The following is a 19952-nucleotide window of genomic DNA, read 5'->3' as shown; positions in this document are numbered from 1 at the left end:
TTTGGACTTAATTCTGTGCACATGCCCCTTGTTTCAGCCTCCTTCCCGTTCCCCTTAAAAGCCAGACACTCAGTCAGTTCCGGGCTCTGCATCTGATTTCCATATTGTGCGAGCCCGGGTCCGGATGAGTCTGGCTATGTCATGTTTTCCTGTTCCTGTTCCTGTTCCTGGTTTTAATCTCCTGGATGGATCGCCTGGCCATGGATTTATGCTTGTGTTTTTGAATTCCCCGTCTGGATTACCTTTGGATTGTTTGCCTCGGCCACACCTCCCCCGTGCACCAGCGCACTTTGGACACGCCCCCCTGTTTTCATCCCCGTATTCCTGCATGACCTTTTTCCCCAGTGTTTCCTCACTACTTCGGATTGTGTCGTCCGCATAGGGTCTGGAAAGAACTGTTCGTCACAGGTATTGCAAGGGCTTCATGACATTCACAGTTTGGAACACCTCGAGTGAAGTTTCTGACCTTCCTCCTGTTACTTTCAGCACAGGCTCAATCTCTGCTCTCTTCCCACTCTTATATGACCGGGGTGTTGTTTATTTTCTTTCTCTCTGTGTACCTCATGCTCTACAAGCACAAGCTATGCTTTTTCTCTCTGCACCTGCCTCCACCCGTCGTTGTCACTGTGTTACCTCTCAGTCCTAAAGTTGTCCCTCTGTACAGTATCTGACCACTCTGCAGATGGTCTGTAATATCTGTTTTTCTAGTGAAACATTCTTATTTTTTGTGAAGTACCATCATTACAAAATGGCAAATGTACTTAAGAGATATTTTATTAATTGTATTCACTAGGGAACAAATATGTCTCTATATATTGTGAATTTAATTCAGTGAAATAACCACTGGATTTTTGTAACTAAATCAAACATCACATTCTTCATTACTAGTGTTTGTAGGAGACAATATTTTTCTCTCTTCTTTTCAATGTTAGGCCAAATGTAATCCTAAAATAATCAAATTGCAACTGACAACGAGGTAATGTTACAGACAACTGGCATGAAAAAGTACTAAGTAATAGATTACTTAATAACCATACTGGATGTAAATAACAATGACAGAATGAATTCTGAAGACTACTGAAACATTTTGTATATGTAGAAGAAAACTCTTCTAGTTATCAGTGGGTTCTTCACTGTGGCTTAGTGTTTCTCTTCATGCTAACATGTACAGTAAAAGGATATTGCATTGAAGTTTTGTCAGTACTGCAAAAGTACAGGATGCAGCAACCTCCTAAGAGACAATAATGGGAAACCTTTAAAATTTCAAAGGGAAATAATATATTAAATCAATATTTCACTCAAATGTTTATTAAAGAATAAATTCACAACATGCCTTGGGCTGAGCATTAAAACTCAGCATTAGCATGGAAGAGGCAGTCATGTTATGGGTATTTCAGATAAATACATTTCTACGACCTGATGGTATTCTATCAATTGTATCTAAGGAAATGAGATACTGTATGTAATTTCTAGAGTAATAATAATTAATAATTGCTTACACTTATATAGTGCTTTTCTGGACACTCCACTCAAAGCGCTTAACAGGTAATGGGGACTCCCCTCCACCACCACCCATGTGCAGCATCCACCTGGATGATGCAACGGCAGCCATAGTGCGCCAGAACGCTCCCCACACATCAGCTATCAGTGGGGAGGAGAGCAGAGTGATGAAGCCAATTCACAGATGGGGATCATAAGGAGGCCATGATTGGTAAGGGCCAATGGGAAATTTGGCCAGGACACCGTGGTTACACCCCTATTCTTTTCGAGAAACACACCCTGGGATTTTTAATGACCACAGAGAGTCAGGACCTTGGTTTTATGTCTCATCCGAAGGACGGCGCCTGTTTACAGTATAGTGTCCCTGTCACTATACTGGGGCATTAGGACCCACATGGACCGCAGGGTGAGCACCCCCTGCTGGCCCCGTGAGTATTAAGAAAACTCACAACTGTTGTCTCTAACAACAGCCCATTGAAAAGAAAATTGTTAATGTAGCACCCAATCATAAAATGGGTGACGAACTGAGCCAAGAAATCACAGACCAATCATTTATTTTTATCACATGTAAATTTATGGTAATGTTACTTAGAACTAGACTAGATGATCATCAGTACATCAGCAGAATTCTCTGGGAGAGTTAAAATAGATTTATTCAATCCGGGAATTCTTTCACTTAATAAAAATAAAAGTGATAAATAAGAGGAAGTGATTTGGCCCATCTAGCCTTTTTATTAGTTAGTAGTTAATTAATTCAATTATCTCATCCAGCCATTTGCTGAAAGAAGTCGGGGTATGAGCTTCAACAACAAGTCTGAGTCATTCTTGTGCCAGGTATGTAACTTACAGTATTTAACTTGACAACAGCCTTGCATATAAAAGAGTGTACAGTAAATGTATATCTATATTCTTTTGATAATATACTGTACTTTGTAAACAATTATTTATTTTCTTAAAATGCACACAGTAGACATTCAAAACAATGCATGTCTGCAGAGTAGGAATGAATGCCATTTCTAGGAAGTAATACACAGAACTTAATTAAGACCATGGTTATTCCTAATTTATATCAATAATCTACATTCTGGTAAGGTTAGTTAACTAGTCAAATTCACAGGTGATACCAGAACTGTAATATAAGCAACACTGTAGGAACCACAGAAGAAATTAAAAAACATATTAGATAAAAGTCAAGTGGGCATGCACCTGACACGTGACATTTAATGTAGACAAGTGCATAACATTAAATGCAGGTTGCAAGACATATGGTACAGTACACTTTTTGAGATAAGCACATATAAAAACATGAATTAAAGGGTATTATGTTAACACTACGTATAAAATTGGCTGCCATGATATGAAACTACTGTGGAACCTGACTCAATATTTAACATCCTCAAAGGCATTTCCAAAGCAAATGGACGTCTTCAGAACCAACAAGCCAGTGGACACAAGTTTAAAATACAGAGAAGTGCCCTGGGAGCTGAGACCTGGTGACATTTTTAACATATAAGGTTGTGCTAAATGCTGAAGCTGCTTCTATTACGTCTTTCAAGAAGCGATTGAATGAGATCTACACATCTATTACTTAACCATAACCAATGTGCTAGATGGGCAGAATGATATTTTCTGATTTGGAACCTTTCTTACATTTACCTGTCTTATATTTCAAGTACTGTGGTACAACTTGAAATACTGTATATGCGTTATGTTGCAAAAAGCCTCCATTTCTAAAGGAAGCAATACTTTTTACATGTAAAAATAGGTTCTAATATCTAACATTAATGTACCATTTTCACATGCTCATGGGTCTGTAGCATTAAAATACGAAATTGTGCCATTCAAAAAACAAAACAAAAATGAAAGATAAAATCATTGAAAGTCAAAATGAAGATTTGTCTAAGTCATGGCTGGACTAATTTGTACTACAGCAAGTATCGTTACTATAGCAACTCAAAATAAAAAATCCATGACATGTCTGAAAATAAAGGTGTTAACATGTTGAGAGGAAAGGCCTCATTAAAACAACCACTGGCAGTAATAAAATAGTCCATAAGAGCGCCATTAAAAGATTAACTTGGCAGCACTCACTATAAGAGCTTTACAAAACGTGAAAAACGGCCCACCTGGACAACGATTAAAATTACATGGTGTAAATAAAGAATGACTGGACTGAAATGATTTCTTTGACAGAGTGAACTCCCGTGTCCCCCAGGAATACAGTCCATCTGAATATTGTATGAAAAGTGAAACAAAACAGACAAGCCGTTAAACTGTCATTTGACTAGAATTATAAGATGCTTTATCCGATTACTAAGGACTGTGCTAGCAATAGTACAGAGGAAGAGCACACTAATCACGCAAAAATCCGTGACACCCAAAAAGGGTGTGTAGGGGAATTCTCTACTCTGAAAACAGTCACTAGGATCTGCTCCTCTGTTATGGTACTGTATATACTGTACTGAATGTATATGGTCCCGTAACCTAGTTGCTATTCTATAAATGTATAAAACTTCAAGCATATGGTAGGATACCATCTATTTTTTACTCACTATGCCACATGAATTGAATGCAATATTTTTGCATTTCCACTCACTACAGTATGTCTCATTTTTTTCATTATAAATCTAATAAATAGTTCACCTCATATCTAACTCAGAAAAAAAACGCTCATATCCCTTTTAATTGTTTATGCATCCCTTTGTGATAAACTATTTTAAGTATCAAAGGTTAAATGAACACCATCAGTCTAAAACAATATGGTAATTTAAATACACATATACTGTATATATGCTTTCTAGTTTTCCTTAGACTATTTTATTTGTAGCTAAATCTTAATGTTTGATAATGCTTGGAATGAAACAAACTTCCGAGTGCTTATGTTGTAATGGCATTCTGGAGTCCTGCTGATGTTATTTAAGTGCCACAATGCTCCCATGATTAGCAGAGTTGTCAATTGGCCCTGTAATTTGGATACGCTCCAAGACAGGTCAGACTTGTAAAGATTCTAATGAACCACAGATGAATTGCTTCAAAATCAAAATTGTTAGATGAATTCAAACCAAAGGTCCTTTGCAAAACTTGACTGTGTCTTTGTACTTCCTGTTGTCAATAAATTAGATGTAAATAGCTGGGGAGCAGTAACAGAATTTGGTAAGCCCTGCTCTCAATCTTGCTGTCTGAAGGGGATTCTTCTGAAGGGAGGAGAATTCACTTGGCAGTAAAGGTGGAAATGGGGAGTATGAATGGCTTATTATCTGGAGAGGGTTTTGAGGATGGAGTCAGATGGGAGGGGGATCAAGTGAGAGAAATTGAGTAGTTTACTGTATATAACGTTGAATTGTTTTATCTATATAATGTTGCAATTTTGCACTGTTTCTTTTCTAAATAGAGGTGATAGAAATCTCAATTTTTTAGAGGTAAAAAAATCAAAATGTCTGCAAGGATCAGTGCTAAGATCTCAAAAAATCATCTTAGGCATAATGAAAAGAGTACTGTATGTATGAAGTGTGTACTGTAGATCATTATATTATGTATGAATATAATATCTGAATGAGAATTGTAATTGACAAATGTTTCCTGAGGTTTTCAAAATATATTTGATTTCTCTCAAACTAACCTTTATCTAGCGATTGATGTTGATAGGGATCCTCTGATATTGCTGATTTCACTATACACTGAAGACGGACAGTACTCTCCTCACACAACTACCTGTATAATTACAAACATTGTACTTAACCATGCAATGGTGAAGTAAACACATTAAAGCATGAATTAATTAAAAGCCAGCATTACTATGAGGAAAGTAGTCCAAAAGCCAAAAGGGAGAAAGAAGCAGTTTTGGTTTTGTAACAAAGATAAAAACAGCCTTGATTTAGCATTTTAATGCCATCAGAGCATATTATAATTACTACTGAAAGTTTGGGTTAATTTGTTTCATTTTAGACCATCTTCTGCACAAATGCCCCTTGAACTGTCTATTGTTTTAGGAAATGATGAACTTGTCTCTTTGTCCATGTTGAAGAGGAGAACAAGTTTAGATGTGCCAGAGTTCAACAGAATTGTAAATAGACATGCTGTGATGTGCACCTTCTTGGTGATGTGAAAAAAAACAACATGAGCTGATACAGCCATCTTAATTTATAATGTTTCATGTTACACGTTAAAAGCCACAGACCTACAGCACCCCCAGCACCTTATGTGCAGCTAGTATTTCAAAAGTTGGTTCATACATGCAAACAGTCGTAGCTTGTAAATGTTAGACATTACTCAGGAAAACAGACACTTTAATATATAATGTCCTGCCTAGTTCCTTTCAGTTTTAATAAGAAGTGAACACGAAGGTGTTAGTCTACTTCTCTGTCAAACTAGGATGTGGTGCCTCAGCAAAATACTGTATGTGGGGCTGATAAAGGCTTGGACATCAAGATACTGTGACACAGTATTTTATATAAAGGTGGATGCTGCACATTGGTGGTGGTGGAGGGGAGTCCCCATTACCTGTAAAGCGCTTTGAGTGGAGTGTCCAGAAAAGCGCTATATAATGTAAGCAATTATTATTATTATTAAATGATACTGTATTTCTGTTATGATCATGTTAAATGTAGCTTGTGTAATTACAGTACAAACAGTACAAACAATATAAGAAAATGACGCTTTATAAGTGTAAGCAATTATTATTAAATTATTATTAATATTTGGTCCTGGTGGGTCATCCATCCATTCATGCACCCAGCTTTTTCAGACTGACGTACTGTAAATGACTTTAAAAGTTCAAGTAGGGAGCTGCGTCAACATGCGTAGTCTGCGATTGAACAAGTAAAGGTTTATTCCATGCTGAAAAGAGAAGAAAATAAATGAAGAAGACTCCACAGCCGAAACGTTGTGTTTCTTTTCTTCTCTTTCCAGCATAGAATAAACCTTTACTTGTTCCTTAAATTACTTTGGTAGAGATGTGGGGGAGCTGCCAGTAACAGATGGGTACAGGCAGGTTCAGTTGAGACTGAGGATCATACTAAAGGGGAAGCAATCTCACCTCAAGAGTGAATTTCAGACTAACTTCCAACAAACACCAGCCACACACCTCTAACCCAGCCCACCCTATTTACACACTGTAAACATCTAGGTGTGGACCTGTTATATTCATTTTAAATGCTGGAAAAAAAAGTGCTATAGAGGAAAGAATAATAAACTCTTTCAACATATTAAAGTATATTTTTTAATAGTTTAAACTCTTGCATACTTGACTTAGCATGACTAAATCACGGTCTGACTCTAGGAGCAAGGCTACTGAGAGGGTGAAAAGAGCCTAGGAAACTATTTCAAGGATGATGTTGGTATGGAGCATGGGATACAAAATGACTAACACTGGAAACATTGTGATCTTTACCAATATTTACTGTAGGTAGTTGTGGTAAAGGGTTTGTTTTACTCTCCTTTAAATGCCATCTGTAAATGCCATTAAAAGCAAAAACAAGTATTATAAAATTAACTGCAGTGAACTATTTAAACAAAAAGCATAAAAAGCTCAGATTTTTCAAATGTTAGTTTATTACTAAAGCACATACCTAGGAGTACTAAGTTATCTAAAAAGCATTAACCAAAATTGCTGTTGCCTGAATCATTAAGGATGAACACTGGAACATCCTCTGGTTTATTTCTCATTGTTGATTTTATAACTTAGATGTAGACAACCTATAGTATAGAGAGATGGGAACCTCATCTGTAATAGTCTCATCTGTAGACTTATTGTTGTACTGTATAAGATGAATCGATGATACATCCGTAACAGACAGTGGTTATTAAGTCTTATGCAATACAGTTTTGTTAATGGTCTATAAATAACATCTCTAAAAAGTACAAAATATAGAATTGCACGAGGCTATGGAGACTGGTTTATTTTAAGAACATCTGGTACATGTAAATCTGTGTTAAGGATAGTTTTTGAAAACCACGTGCAGTTCCTTGTTTCGGCTAATGCTAATGTCACATACAATATATTACTATTAGCTCCATTTGATTGTTAGTTTCTTGGAAGATGTTAACTGTTGTAAATTACATAAATTAACAAGATCTTGCGGATTATCTTGCAGGACAGGTTGCAGAGAAGAAGAAAAATTGACCAATTCTTGCCCTTGTTTGTCTTTTTCCATTTATGTGGTTGACAATATGTCATAACTCTGGCAAGGCTTTTTTGAAAGGCTGTCTTGCTCTTTGGAACTAAGGGTATGCAAAAGACTGGACAAATTCTTATGAGGGCTTTTGCACGCCTGTGCCAGTCCTGTAAACTTTTTCTTTATTTTCTCCAACCCAAAAAACAAATCACTATAGAAACCTTGTTTGTATGGTCTTCAGGGCAGTTATGAGTACGAGACCTTTATTTTTCTCCACTGTAACTGTCATACACTATTCATGCAATATTGTGTAAATATTGAATGTTCTATTCTGAATTGTCTAGGAAAGTTACACAAAAAGGCTGTATAGGGTTTAGTAACAGTAATTCCCTTTACTTGTCCATACATTTACTCCCATTGCTGTTTGGGTATTACATGATCTTTTTTTGTTTTATTATGTGTTCACTTGGCCGGTTAAAGTTTAAAGGAGACAAAGAAAAAATACTAATAATGGGCAGCAACAAGGATGTGATATCTAAACCCTTTGAATGTGAGGATATTTACACGCGTTTTTCAAAGGTGATTTGGAAACATACATAATACAGCACAACAGCAAACAACTTTATTTGTATATGGCATCTTTCATGCTGAGGCATCCTGGAGCTCTTTAGAAGATTAAAAAAGGAACAAATCTTATAAGTAAATATACACTGCAGTTACAATAGGATACACAAAAAACATACTACAAATAATAGCTTTTCAGTGTGAATTAAAAGAATTTTAGGTTTTGGTATTTACAATATTGACGAGAAGGGGGTTCAACAAGCCACAGAGCACAGCAGGTAAGGTCTTTAGCTCCCACTGACTTTGGATGCCTGAAAACACTAAGAAATCTGTATTTTTGTGATCATACAAAACAACAAAAGCACACAACATTATATTATACATAATACATTATACATTACAGAATATGAGAAAGATCAAGCCCTCAAATAGATTTATAAGTATAATCACTTTGCCAACCCATTATTTAAGAGACTTCTTAGATTTCTCTAATGAGATTTTCTGGAGTTTGTTTTTCGTCTTTCCTGAGAAGAAAAATATGATGACAGCACAACACAGAACTGTCCTACTGAATCCAGTGTACTGCTATATAAAACCACTGCGGATAGATCACTAGGGAGCCTTTTCTTTTAAAAAAAAAAGAGATTTTTGTGTGGCTTGTAACAAGGAGAAGGGTGATGGTTGATGGAACTTCCTGGATCATAGAAGTAACATAAAAGATTGCTCCTTTGTTCTATGTGTAAGATACTTTAAATATGGGCCCCATGTTCAGTGCCTGCAGTGCTATCTCCATGACTTCTGTATGTTCTTCCCCAGCGTGCACGGGTTTCCTCCAGTTTCCTCCCACACTATCACAAAGACATACTGGTGGGTTGATCGAATTCTGTAAAATTGGCCTTGATGTGAGTGGAGGAACAGGTAAAGGTTTATTCCATGCTGAAAGGAAAAGAAAAGAAAGAATGTTTTGGCTGTGGAGTCTTCTTCAGGTGTGTCTTGGTGTAAGTGTGTGTGTTTATATGTGCCCTTCGATGGAATGGTGTTTCTTCTGGGGTGCAACTCCCCTTGCACCTTGCTGGGTTAGGCTCTGGCATCTGTAACCCTGTGACCCTGTACTGGATAATTAGGTTTAGAAAATAGATGGAAGTCAAAAACATGAGAATAATAAGATTTAGAGGTTGGATCCTTACAGGAGGCAACATTTCCCTTTTGCCCTATGAAATAAAAGAGGCTTTCACTAAGTCTTCCCTGAGGCACTTGGTTGACTTCTTTAACTGGCAGGTTGTCTCATCTCCTGTGGTTCCCTTTATCTTCTGGCACATGCCTGAAGCCTGGGCAGGGATACAAAGCCCAAATGATGTAATTCCAGTATATCCATCATGTATTAGGCATACAGAGCCTTCAGAAAGTATTAACCATCCTTGGATTTTTTAATAATTTGTTATGTTAGAAAACTATAACAGAAATACATTTACCTGGGATTTTTTGTTACTGATCTATACAAATTATCTTATATTGTGAAAGTGGAATGAAAGTTCTGGACTTTTTTACATGCAGTTAAAAAAAACACTGAAATGTCTTGATTTGATTAGTATTCACACCTTTTGCTATGACACTCCACATTGAGCCCAAGTGTATCTGATTTCCTTGTGAGATCACTTTAAATCTTGAATGGATTCCACCTGTGGTCAGTTCAATTCATTGACATGATTTCATAAGAAAGACAGCTGTCGAAAATAAGGTTCCTCAGTTGACAGTGCATGTCAGAGCACGATCTTTCTTGTGAAGATCAAGGAGCACTCCTTGATACACAAAACTAATACAGACTTAGCCAAGAAGATTCAAAACTGTAATTCAACGCTGTAAACCAAAAAGTGGTTTTACAGAACTCAGGCAAAATGCAGTATTTCCACTTTCCATTTTTTATAGATTTTAGTTACAAAATAAAAATATTTTCCCTTTATACTGTTGTGTATATTGTGAGAATTAAGAGGTCAACATAATTCCAAGGCATTAAAAATCCATTCAAACAAAAGAGTGAAAAATGTAAAAGGCAAAAACAATGGAAAATATGCAAAAAATTGGTTGGTAAACATTGTTAAATGCATAAGAAACATTCAGTGATTTAACAAAAGCGTATATATGGTATAAAAATAAATGATAATGCAATGGAAAGATTAAGACTATAATAGGACAGATATTGTAAATGAAATGGGTAAATAGTCTAACATTTGTCACAATTTGTGTTTTTTAGAGCCTTTACTGGGACGACAAAATTATGGTAAAATAATTTATTACTCAGTTCCACCTTCTGAAAAGTAGAAGAAATCAATCAAAGTTGTAATACCCTTTGTGGGCAGAGTCCGCGGGCGGCGATAATTTTCCAGAAGCGTCTTAGGTTGCACCCTGCTCCAACCTGTATAGTCTGAGTAGATCACTGAACAGAAAGAGCTCCAGTCAGGAGAGCGTGCACATGGGACAGTGATAGACACAGGGAAGGAATAGTATGGAACCTGCAAGAAAGAAACCATCACAAGGAAGCTACTGAGTGGAAAGACGTATAAGAAACTGCTGTGTGCGAAACAGCTATGAAGCTGAGATCCAATCACACTGTGGATGGGAGGATGCTGTGTGAGATGATAGCCATTAAGACAAGACTGCAAGCGAGTATCCACCATTGTTATTGAAGGATGCTTGTATGTTCTTCTAAGCAGATTAGCTGCCTGACATCAGTAAGTATGGAAATTAAATAAGTTTAGGCAGGAGAGAGAAATGTTTTCCTTTTCTTTTAGTTTATTGTTTTGCTTTACAGTGGTGGGTGTACTCACATTGTGAATAAAGAGCACAATTCAGAGCCTCACAGCTTGCGTTGGGGTGTGTCTGTTGGTAATGGACCTACCTGAAACAAACATCCTGTTGTGACTAGCTCTGCACAGCATCACTCATTTCATACTGTAAGAATGTGAGTATGTTTCCTAACTAGAGGAGGTTTCTTTCTGGTCTGTCTAGCATGTTTGGTAGGTAGCACTTTCATTAACCTAATTATTTCATCCAGCTGTACAGATGCAGCCATCTAGAATGTGCATCAAAACCTGCGACAACAGAAAGAAAAGAAAATATATTAGTGTTAGGTGTTAGTAAAACAGTAGCTTAATTAAATCATTTTTTTAGTCTTATAATCATATTTCTTGAAAATATCACATAAAAACATAAAACACATAAAATACATACCATAGTTACTGTTTCAAAATGTACTGTGGATGTACTATACAGTACACAATTTTTCTTAAAAGGGGATTACAAGCCACGAATGAAGCCTGGATCAGACTTAGTTATTTTAACGTACCTACGTTAATGGAAATTCTTAGAAAACAATGGATTTAGTACAAACTAATCAAAACAATTGAAATTTTTAATGTTGCAATTTGCCGCATTGAATCCTTAAAGTTCCACAGCTGATCTGGTCAGTATTAAATGTTTATTAACCACATGCAATTACAAACTACATGCTCTAGGAGACACTTTACTGTTCCATTTTAAACATAAAGTTTTAAAATGAAAAACCCTCAAAATTGTTTTAGGAATGTAAAATTAATAATTGCTACTCACAAGATCTCAAATTGTTGTATTTGTTGTTGTTTTTTCTGTCGTCTCATTGCCAGAGCAAGTAATCAAAATATATAATAAAGTCTGAGAGGAGGGGTGATTAAAATATAGATTAGCACATCTGTGTAAATCACCACATAATAATTTATTACATTTATTAAACAAATGTCCTTATCACTAACTGCTACAAAAAGAGCAAAGAAGATGCAGTAGAATCCATTACAAGCTACCCAGCTCATGGAAGCATACCACACTACTGTGCATCACCATTTGTACTGTGGACGTATCAGATATTAAACTGAGAAGAGCATCTTTTATTAAAATTCAACAGATATCTACAGTACAGCAAAATGCATTTTATTGAAAACACTGGTATTAAAAAGTTAGCAGAATGTCCTGATTTGTGGCACAGCATACAGTACACGCATGGTCATACTAGGAAGGAGGAGAGGAGCTTGGAAGTGAGAGAGAGAATAAGTGACATGTATAAACTATATACTACCCCTAATGATGCTTATGTCTTGAAATGTTATACTGTATGTACTGTACTCTTGTTTACATTGTATGCTTTGTTGTTGTTAATGCTTAAATAAAAAAAAAAGCAAAAACTCTATGCAGTCACCTGGGGAAAAATTTGGTGTTTGAAAAGAGCTTATGGTTTGTTTCACTCTCGCTGGCCTAGCAGTCGCTTTATTGACAAATAATTTTAATTTTCTAGTACACCTCAAAGTGGCATTTTAAAGGCAATAAACACAATTGCAAACTAATCCAAAACCATATACTGTAGCTGACTTTACAGCATAAAAAGCCTTTGGTTTGTGCTTCATCATGTATCAAGGATTAAGAAGGGGTGCGGCCCAGACCCATAACCCCCAACTGTGAGGAGACAATGCAACCATCAAGGCTAATCTGTCTTTTAATCATTCAGTCCTGAAAAACACCTTCAGACTTTAATGTGATGTGGACTGTGTTTAAGGTCACAGAGAACAAAGCCATGAGGGATCCAATCTTTTCCATTTTGTGTCCTCCACCATGCTTCCTTGCTTGTGAAGAGTACCACCTTAGATTAATTCATCTCTTTCCTTTATGGGAGAGATCCTATTGGATTTCTAATATGATATGGAGGACATACTGTACAGTATGGAACCACCTGGTTACCTTGTTCCTGGAGGATGGAATTATTACATATTTACTGTAGATTCTCCTAAATTCCATACTTCCTCTATTGCTGTGGTGTGGAAGAAGGGTGAAGTCAGGCTTTCTACAGTTTGTACCCCGTACTTTGAGTAAGAAAATAGTTCCTGATCAAGATGAAGACCCACAATTGGATGGTATACTAGAAAGCTTTGATAGCAGCATATTAGTTCTCTGCGCTTGACCTCCAAAGTGGAGACTACCAGATTCCCTTGAGAAACACAGCCTTTATCTGTTCCCTTGTGGATTTATCAAATTGAGTGCATACTAATTGGAGTGGCAGCAGACACTACAAAATTGGGACAGAAATCACTTGAACGTGTTTGTGTATTTAGATGATCTCAATGTATTTGGAAAAAAACCTTGGGGGAGCATGAAGAGACTTCTGAAAGTCTTGGATCACTTGAACCTCGGTGGCTGAATCTTTTAACAAAAGCGAGATCTGACAGAGATATTTCTTAGAATTTCATGATTGCTATAGGAGAGTTATAATAGAAATTCCTCGATACTACAACACTTGCATGCATTGAGCAAAGACTGTGGTCCCATGAGTAAAAGAAGAGTCCTAAAGGAGTGATATACTGTATTTAACTTTAAACACCATTAGGCTAAAGTGCATAAAACTAGCAATACATTTACCAGTTCTCAAATCCTAACATGGCCTACATACTCCACATACAAATCTAGTCGTGCTTCGAGTGCGTCGAGTGTTGTATCATGAATGGAGAACTGTTCAGGGGACCTGAGCACTAGGTCAGAGAGATGTACGGTCTAAAAATCCATAATTCACCTTTATCATTTTGTACAAACTAGTGACCAATAGGCATAAATGTATTAAACTTATTTGTTTCACAGTGCAGGGCTGAATTGTAATATATGCAGTATTCCATATAATAGTTCAGTCCAGAAATGCAGTATTATTCTGAGAGCTGATAAAACCTTCACATTGTCCCTTTTGCTTAGCAAATTATGATATAATCATAGGAAGTCATGCTCCTTGGTATCTACCAACGACTTAATAAAGCCAATGCAGTTGCCCAATCTGCGAATGGTTGTCGCTTTATTTGAAATTCAATCTAAGTTGAATTAATTGGGGGTGATATTTGATCCAGGTTTAATGTTTGACCCACATGTGCAACATGTTGTAAAAACATTATTCTTTCACCTCAGAAATATCACCAGACTATGCCCTAGTTGTCATTATCCGTTGGAGAAAAGTTGGTCAACATTTTTGTCTTCTCTTGAATTGATTACTGTAACACCCTACTTGCTGAATATCTAAATCAGCATTGAACAAACTATAGCATGTCCAGAATTTGGCAGTCAGAATCCCAATTATGTCTTGCGCAAGCGATCACATAACCCCTATCCTGGCTTTCTATCAGGCTTTGTCTCAACGTCAAAATCCTCTTCAACACCTATAAGGTATTGTTATTATAAAAGTTTTATCTTTTCAGCTATTCTGCTTGTTGTTATTGACCAGGGACCCACCGGACTCCTCAGGTCCTGCTATTGTCCGATGGTCAGGACTTTGTGGAGTATGTGGGCTGTTCTGGGCAGAGCGATTTTCTGCTCCTGAGCCGCACTCGCTTTGCCTGGCAGCTCCTCGACGTGCTTTTGAAATCCGAGTTGAGTAGTTCCTAGAGCTCTGACTACGACTGGGATCACACACGCCTTTGTGTTCCACATGCGCGATATCTCAATCTCAAGGTCCTTGTATTTGCTTCATTTCTTTACCTGCTTAACACAGACCTTCGCATTATCGATGAGAAAACATTGCTTCTTGCTCTGATCATTGAGGATCATGTCCAGTCGGTTTGCTCTAATGCTGCGAACGGTGTAAGCAGCCATGTCATACATGATGGTGATGTTCTCCGTCTCCACAACTTTTTCAGGCTGGTGATCGTACCAGTGATCAGGCACTGGTAGGCCAAGCTCCTGATGCACTGACCAGTGTGGCTAGCTAGCTATTCTATTGTGCCAATGCGTATATTCTTTTGGTGCCAGCATAGGGCATCCAGCAACACAGAGCCTCCAGCAAATATTCCATTCAAATGAAGAGGGTTGACCATCTTGACCTTATATTCACTTCACTTCAATATACTTCATTTATCCCCAGGGGGAATTTAAAGCTAGGGCTGTTGTTTCCTCAACAACGTTAGTAACACCAAATAATTAAATATTAAACATTAAATATCCCTTTATATTTCTTGTATCATCACTCTGTAATTAGAGCTACTGAGCTAGAATGAAACAGGCTCGCAAAATGTGACAGCTGTTGATCTTTTGTCAAAGATTTCTGCCTTATCTCTTAAACGTATCACAGTATCATTTGTGTTTTTTGTGTATACAGGCCTACCTGCCATTGTGGCATAATTAATACAACACAAACATAATCAGCATAGAACAAACGTAATTAACTACACCTCTTTAGAATTTTTTATAAATTGAAATGCCTCAGAACAAGATGAGTAAGAAATTATTAGAATGAATAGAACATACTAAGAGCAATTCAGACATTTTGGTGCTATTTCTAGGTATACCTGATTATATATTCAGGTGTCTATGACAGGTGTCTCTTGCTAGTTGAGTTGTTTGTTGTTGGATAAGTATTTCACCTGAAGGGCTGTGAACAACAATCTCTCTGTCTTCTTTGGTTTCAATGTTTGGAGTCCTCAGCTGAAAGCTAAAAAACAGGTAATTTTGAAGCTAATGGAAAAAGAATGAGAAGCATAGCACAGAACATACAAAAATCAAACATTTGGAATATACTGTAAAAGAAAGTAATCACAAGTATAATTACCATTCAGCCAAGAAAAATACATTTGTATTTGATGACAAAAAATGAAAAAAGAGTAAAGTAAAACCCTAAAACAACTGTGAACATAATTACAAGCAAGTAAAATCCATAGTTTGCACAGAAAATGCTTCCACATGTATAGGGTGGGAACTCACTATGCAGCAAAACACTGTCAGTGCAACAAAGGAGATCATCAGGAGAAATTAAATATGTGATTAAATCAGCCCCCATATTGAAAGCTAACTGAGGATGCTACTTAAATGCTGAAAGAAAAACTAAGAACATGCCAAGAATATGAAAAAAACTCAAATAACTGCAGCAAAGCATTTCAAATTATTACACTAAGACATGGCTGACCTCAAGGTGTTGCAACTTCATGTAGATACAGTATTACCTTAAAGGGAAATGCAACTATTTACTTTTTTACACTAAAGTTCACTGTAAGTCAATGTGTCTCAATAATTACGGTATCTTGAAATCAATGCCTTGACCACAAAGTATGTTGCTGTTATAATAATAACACCATTATAAATCATAGCAATAGTCTATGTGGAATTACACCCAAAATAAAATGTATTAATAACTTATTTATATTAATGCCATGATCACAAATACAATTCTTTGACTGTAATGCAAAGATAAGTTGTGTCTTTGCAGTCCAATACATTTGGAGTACACTGTGATTTTAAGAAAAAAATATGTATTTACTGTCATTAGCTTTTCCTCTTTACAGTGGTGCACCAGCTTTTTGATTGAAGGTGAAAAAAATAATTAAAATGTTTTTTTTTAAAACATTGGATTTTTACAGAATGTTACCACTAATAAGACAACAAGACAGATTTTCGATTATGTTTGCAGTTGAAAGTTACTTTTTGCTACAGTTTATAACAGCTCAACTCCATTCTCAATTTGGAATCTCACATTATGATCCAAGATGTGAAAAATACATGACTATGAACTCTGGAGCCTCACAGAGGGGAGGATGAGTAAGTGTTGGCAAACTCCTCTGGCCTACTCACCTTTGAGTGATTAATTTTTTAAAATGTCACAGACAACACTACCACATGCTGAAGGCTGAGGACCAATTGGAGGTGAGGCACCACAGTCTGCAAGTGTCTGGGAAAGTACACTGTGTTGTTGAGAGCCAAGAGCACCCTGGACGACTAAGAAAGGCTTGGCTCTCCACCCACTTGCAAGATTTTGTCTTTTTTTAAGTTTCCATTTGGAGAACTGTTTTGAGAAAGTCTTATGTCACAATGTCGGTCAAGACAAAAGATAGTGAGCATGTTTCTTTGAATGGCATTATCAGTTCTTATTCAGATTATGAAGAGGCATAACTTAAGAAACTGATTGCTAATCTCTGGCATGATTTCAGTTTTACATGCAACTCAAGATAAAGCAATACAGGGGTAAGTTTTGTTGGGCTTCTATTCAGTATTTTTGATTAAAGGAACCTTATGCTATCCAAATATTGGGTTAGGCCTTTTGGGATCTCTCCTGTACCATGTGCTGATCTTGTCACCGTTTTTTCTGTGTGGGTTTATATATTCCCTACTTGATTTTTTTTTTATTCTTAGACATTCTTAACCTTTTCTACCTTTATATTCAATATCATTTTAAAAAATCACACAAAGCAATGTCATGGAAGTGCTCTTAACTGTTTAATATTCATTGTCTCCATTACCTTTATTTTTATAGGTTTTGAGTATCTTTATACAGAGTTCCTTTGGGAAATCAGACATTGCATTAAAATAGGCCCAATACATTACTGTCTCATGCTGAAGTAGCTGTAGACAGAAATCTCATTTTTAGGTCTCGCAAAGAGACTAGGTATCTTATGATAAAAAATGTAATTGATTTTCCACATTGTGGCATTCATTTCAGAATGTCCACTTTGATTCCAGATGGCCTTCTAGGCTGTCATCGCCCTTATCGGGGGCTCTGGTGTTTCCTGTGGTAGTGGGGTCTTCACCTTATTATCTCAGTTATATGCAGGTTACTGCCAATTTAGTATGGTAGGGTAATATTAATCCATGGGATTATTTCATCTGTAGCTGTTTTAGTCACAAATACTATATGCACTTCGTTGAACCATTATATTGTATACATTGCACTTACCGAGTTTTAACAGTCACCTCACTTCAGTGACAGATTAAATCTAGAAATGTTTTTTATTTCCTAGAAAGATTTTTATCCTAGTTGCTCAGCTTTGCTATGGAAGCCTATTAGCAGCACGGAGAAAAATATTGCATTTTAATGAGGTATCATTGTATTCAAATGCAATAATTACTGTCTAACTGTTAAGTCATCGTAAATGTATTCTGTCCAATGCTTAAAGATTGATTCATTGGCATAAACATACAGAACATGTTTCTGCAGTTCCACATCAGGAATAAGATACTGTACAGTACTGTACATTTGTAAAGCTGTGTCTTTCCTTCTTCTCTCAGAAATCGCTAAAGGCAAATGCCAGGCAGTAGCTAAAACCTTACTCTGCCTGCCAGGATGGTTAATATCAATCTTCTGGAGACCAGTACAAAAACTGGTTATGATCACTCACAGACATAGCACTGTCTTAAGAACTACAATTCCCATAAACCCACTGGGAGACTTCCCGACAGTGTCTACGTCAACATCATGAGTCCCTATGCTGCCTAGCTGCTGTGTAGGTCCTTCCCAGTACTGACAGCTTCACAGTTGGTGGTTTGTTTTTATCGGTGCAGGCAGAAGGAATCACACGGGATCCCTTTCATAGAAGTTTATTTAAAAAAAAAACATTAAATTAAATTAAGCTATTTACAGGTCAGGAGTACTGCAAGCTGGTAGCGGGGACCTAACTACTTTGCACTGCGTTGATAACTGCATTTAAACATAATAATTATTGTATTTAGACCCAATGTTATATTGTTTAAAATAAGTATTTTGTTTTTATTTCATGCTGCTAAAAGGCTTCCGTACTTTCCTGGACAAATCAAGGAAAGAAAAAGCCAAATGTTGGGCATTACAACTAGTCATGTTTTTCTCACTGTTCCTAATTTTCAGTATGATTTTAATTCATCATAAGTCCTTGTCCTTCTCCCTTACTGGTCTTTCCCATAGGAAACTCCACATCTAGCTCTAGGTCCCTCCAACAAAGAGAAACGTACTTCTTGAAACCTGAGATAAGAATTTAGATGGATTTATATCTGGAGAAGAGGGCAGAGGGAATTCAGTCAAATGTAATTGTTAAATATAATATATGTCATATATGTCATTATAAATATATGTCAAATATAATTGTTAGTTATTCAACTAATTATATCTCCACAAATTAAGAGTTTGTCTCTCATGCATACTTTGATTCTTGTCTATTTACCAATTGGTAACACAAATAAAAACATTTCCTTGATTGCTCATTGCCTATAATTTGGAAGTAATCTGTTAAGAGGAACCTTATCAAAACCCTTCTGAAAATCTGTTGTTTTCTGTATCACATGCTCTCTCCATATGTATCCATTACTGCTGTTGCTTGTTTAAAACAAGTGTGCTCATACGGTATATCGACTAACTCCTTAGATTTCATTGCTATACCAATTATCCTCTAGATAAGTTCTAAATACTGTTTCCATAATATTGTATGTAGTACTGCAGCTGCGTATGCCACCTATCAATTTTCTTTGAGCAATGAAGTGTGAAATTCGGGATGCAGAAATACAGTACAGTATACCACAGTTAGCTTACTATTGACGCAAGTTTTGATGTACATTCTAGATGGCTGCGTCAGTTAATATATATGTTGATATTTCTTATTATCTTCACTTATCAGGGACAAGGTAATCGATGTGTGATGTGTGGCAAATTAATTAACTCGCTATATGTAAATTACTATGCCTTCTATTATTATTCTACAGTCAGACATCATCAGGTGTTTCATTACTAGTAAAATCTGCAAGTAAAATAAGCAATTTATTTAGCATATGTCCAGTCCTGTATTAAACTATTATAAGATTTTTGAAATTCAATAATGAGTTTTCAGGAAAACATCAAATTCTCTGGCCTCTACCAATCACGGCCACGTAATAATCCCCATCTATATATTGGCTTTATTTGTCTGTTCTCCTCCCTACTGAAAGCTTACAGTATGTGTGGTGAGCATTATCAGTGGTTTGAATGGAGTATCGCCCCTGGTCCTCTCTAAA

The sequence above is a fragment of the Lepisosteus platostomus genome, chromosome 3, assembly GCF_059453375.1.
Source record: "Lepisosteus platostomus isolate fLepPlt1 chromosome 3, fLepPlt1.hap1, whole genome shotgun sequence".
In the NCBI taxonomy this organism is placed as follows: Eukaryota; Metazoa; Chordata; class Actinopteri; order Semionotiformes; family Lepisosteidae; genus Lepisosteus; species Lepisosteus platostomus.
Note: the sequence above shows the minus strand (reverse complement) of the source record.